The sequence below is a fragment of the Thunnus albacares genome, chromosome 7 (assembly GCF_914725855.1).
Source record: "Thunnus albacares chromosome 7, fThuAlb1.1, whole genome shotgun sequence".
NCBI classification, from domain to species: Eukaryota; Metazoa; Chordata; class Actinopteri; order Scombriformes; family Scombridae; genus Thunnus; species Thunnus albacares.
In genome coordinates this window covers 11,288,040-11,292,881 of record NC_058112.1, presented here as the reverse complement: position 1 = coordinate 11,292,881, position 4,842 = coordinate 11,288,040, and positions in this window count along the sequence as shown.

Genomic DNA, 4,842 nt, shown 5'->3' with positions numbered 1-4,842 from the left:
ACAATATTTGCATTTTAACATCTATTTTTATACAAAACATAAAATGTAATCTGTTTTTTTTATATATATATTTTGAGAAATGTGGCTTTTAATATCCTATTAAAATCACAGGAAAAACTCCTTAAATTGTCATGCAATAACTGATAAGGTTAATATGAGCAGTTTAATGTCACTGTTTGCAACTGTTTAAGTGATGTGTAAATAAATTCATCTCTGTACAGTTATTGGGGTGTGTTGTATGGTGGTGTTCATACCTGAGCAAAAGCTGATATTAACCAACTGCCGTCACGTTATCACTAAACTCTGATGGTAATTAAACATATGCCTTAAGTCAGATTATTTCCAACATAGTGTGGTGAAGGCTGCTTTCCGTTGAGCAAACGGTTGTGCCAGTAAATGTACAAAGATAACTCTTATACCAGTACCAGGGAAGTTAATTAGAGGATTAATCAGTAATATAATAGTTTGGTTGTCTGTGTGAGGTGTGATTGAAGATCGTTAGGCCCGGTTTTATTTTTTGAAATTTGAAGACGTTGAGATACAATTATCTCCAAGCCAGGTGCAACTGACTAATTTTAGGGAAGCCTGAAACACCATTGTTTCCAAGATGAATCGTATTTGGATCATTACCAAAGCGTCAAAGTCACTAATCAACTTAGCAACAATGGTAGAATAGTTCTGAGTATGATTAAAAATGAGGTGGAGCCTAGAAATAGGATCCACATTAGGAGGTGTTATGAAAGGTATATAATATGATGTTTTATGATTTTGCATTAGGTTCTTTGTCCCGGGATCAAGGCCTTGGTTTGCTTTGTATTGCTCTTGATGCACAGTAAACCTACTCACATTGAACTCTACCAGTCTCAAGTGAGTCAGGATATACATATAAGTTTTTGAGTCAATACTAATTTGGGGGAAACCTGAGGATTTATTGCCCCATCCGAAGATTTCCCACCACAATACTATGTAAAACACTGGGACATTTGAAATACAAATGAGAAGAAGCCATGAAAAATGATGAACAGAAGTGAAGTGTTGAACAGAGAAGTATTTGAAGCTGTTTCTTTTAAAAGTTTACTAAAAGTATTTTTGTTCCTTTTTAACCAACAATGATCTCATACACCAGACATCTGTACAGTAGCTTTCAGTCAGTTCAAAAGTCAAGAAACATAAGTACGATGATGAAAGGCAAGTTGAAAAGCATTTGCTGCTTTGAGGGTCACAATTGTCACGAGGAAGTATGGCTTTTTCCGAAACTACTTTGTTTTATCTACATTTTATTTTTTTATGTTATGCAATGGAAATTTATACTCTTATCTTATACTACTATTTTATGATTACGTGCATGTGTGTGAATTTTCTTTTCTTGTATAACCCTTGTGTGAGAAAGGACAGAAATGTTATGAGAGGCCAAGCTGTGTGATTCAACCTTCAACTTCCATTTCCCAGCAGAGGCAGCAATCCCCCAGGAAGAAACACTGATAAGTGATGACAGCCCAGTTAGCATACGGAAGTGGGCCACTTCAGGTAATGATGTGGCACTGCTGGCCATCTTCTGGCCTGGACAAAATGGATGTGAGCCTGAAGTGGCCTACATGTAAAATAACAAATATGGCCCAAATATCCCAAAACAAATGTGGGCCATTTTTGGCAAAGATGCGGTGCTCTCAGCGATGTGTAAACGGGATGTGAGCCCAACCCAACATGAGACCAAGACCAACCACAACAAGTAATGAACCCGCCAATATTTTATTTACCTAATAAACTTCTAGCTATTTGTATGCAGACACAAAGGACTTACTGTTGTACCAATTGACTGCCAAGGTTGTATATTATTCTAACGGTTACATGGCAGGTGTGGCTACGACTGTAAATCTGAGTGTTTGACTTTGCTTTCTGTCTCTCTGTCTAATCCAGACTTATGTTACATACATACGTCTTTGGTTTCAAATAGTCAGTAATACTCACTTTAACTCCTGGCTGACTCTTTCTCGTTTAGCATTTTATAAGCACTATATGAACACTCTTTCTTTATAACACTTTAATATATTTTTAAGCAGATACAAGGACATTTTCAAGCATTTTTAATGTATTGTCAACAATCATAACCCTTATGAAGCGCCCCTATCTGGTGTGTAAACAGTTAATGAATGATCGTAACATAGTTTAAAACTGTTCATAAATATGTTAAGAACTCGTGGAACATGTTGAATTTGTAAGTTCCTTCCAGAAGTTTGACAAAGAATCACTTTTAAATCATCTGTTGAATAACTTTGGCATGAGAGAAGGTGAGCACTGTGCAGTCATAAATAATACAAGACCTTGGGGAGCCATAAACGCCCCTCTTTATAGCCTCGTTGCCATTGCAGTTTTGGTATAACTTCTCTGGGAGTGATCTCAGACAGACTTCTAGACCCTGAGAGATGAATCACAACAAAGACAGTCTGTGCTGAAGAGTGCAGGGTGACCTTTTCTGATCTCAGATAATGAGCATGATGATCCAATCTGAAAAATATTTAAATTCTTGACTGTCAGGGTTGGAGATGTATGTGTTTCGGTTGTGTGTAATTAAGGCCTGTGCTTTGTTATGTGACACGGGAGAAAACAAGTGATCAGAGCAGACACTTGTCTTAGATTTTTCACTTGAATGTGTTACATTATTTATAAAATGATACTCAAACATGTGAGCTGTTGTGTCGTTTTTTTCAACCATCTGAGTTAGCAGAACAGCAGCAGGACGTAATGACTCAGGTTCATTCAGCTGTCAAGAAGTCCCAGTTTGGCTCTGAAAATGGACACACACTGGTGGAGACATCCACATTCAGGGGCCTCTATAGTGTTGTACATCTTCTGGACCGCAGAGTCATCATCTTTCACCCCATTAGTGATGGCTCAGCCTACATGCAGAGGTCAGAAAGACTGTAAATGTAAGTATGTAAAACGTAAATCTGTCAGGTGTGAAATAATGTAAAGCAAACGGAGAAAGGTTCACATAGGCATTTTTTGGACAATGTAGATTGTAAGTTTGTAAGAAGGCTAAAGAGAGCCTGTGCCACCGTAGTTTGTGATGATAACTTTATTAATCAGAGACGATCAATATATATATACAGTATATATACTTTATATATTATCATCACATGCAGAGTTTGTAGCCAACCATTGTATTATGCTGACAATATTGTGACCTGAACTTGAATTAAATATACGTGAAGTCTCTGTGTTAATTTAATCACAGTTTAGTCTGCAGGTGGTATTTAATACAGTGAAGTAATTACTTTACAGCCATTAATGTTGCAGTTCTTTTAATCAAGCCCACACTCATGAGTGATTACATTCAATTACACAATCTTACCTAAATAACTTACAACTTACAATGACACACAAGCAACTACATAACCGTCTTACAAATGGAAATGTATCATTTATAGTACAAGGATAGCATTTGACTGAATTAATAACCTCCATTATAGTGTCGCCATACAATAAAAAGGGCAAAAGATGGTATTTGGGCACTGGAAACCTTTAAAGGGATGTTGCAAAAAAGCAGGCTGGAGTACGTGCACAAAAAATGGTATTTATTAACAAAAATATGAATGAAAACAGAGGCAAAAATGAACCCATGGAAATTCAACAAATAAGCCATAGCAAAAAGCAAATAAAATCTGCAGCCTCACAGCAAGCTGTCGACTGTTCTCTTCCCTCTGAATGGCATTTCACCTTTTCCTCACCTTACTGCAACATACCACCTGCTGAGGTAAGTATGGGGGTGAGCTACCCAGATACTACTGTAGGCTTTCAAAGCGTACAGAACAAGACACAATTATAAACACTGGATTTTTCTGTTACTGCTGACAATCACAATCCACTATAAACACACAAACTATTCATAAGTGCACGCATAAGTTCTACCAAATGCCATTTACTACAGAACAGTATCTTCCTATATCCTAACATTGCCCAGTCCCTCACTGATAAAAGGACCTAATGATGCAAACCTACTTCTCCTCTCCCTGTGTGGGAAATTTATGGTCGTAAAGGAGTATTTTAATTTGTGCATTGACATGAAAGTTAATCAGAGGGCTTCGGGGTCCTTCATGGTCCCTCACACTTAGTATGTGTTATAGTCCTGGGTGCCTGGGTGGGAGGTGAAGATAAGATGGGACTTGGAGGAGTACCAGACTCCCCTGATAATATTGATGGATAAACAACTTTGACCCAGAGATGCCCACTTGTTTTTCCCTCCCAGGTGGCGTGATCCGGCAGGAGCTGGGCTGCCCTATAAAGATGTGTGTTATGCTGAGTCGTTTAAGCTTTTGGTATCTTCTGTGATCACATAAACTTCTATATTCAAGCAAGGACAACTGATGTTTTAGAGTGATTCATTTATTGATCAAGAAATAGATTGATCTGAAGTACAAGTTTTCCACACCCTGACTGAGCAGTTGATCTACCCCCAACAACCCAGACAGAACTGAAAACACACAGTGAGCTGACCCTTCTAACAGATCATTAACCTGTAAACAAAGATCACACAACACCAATGTAACCACACACAGCAACCAATGTATTCAATTATTTCAAACCTGACATATTAACATTTGACTGAAAAATAATGATGATATAACACACAAACCAATGATTTATTTATTTTTATTTTTATGTTATTTGATCGGGACGATGCAATTTAAAATAGTTCCAATGCAGAGCATGAAACTGATGTGCTGCACAGAGAGTTTATAGCTATTGCTAATTTTCAACTCTTGTTCCTAGTTGGGCTTTACATGTACAGTGTAATTAAATATACAACTTTCATTATCATAAAACCACAATACACTACAGATA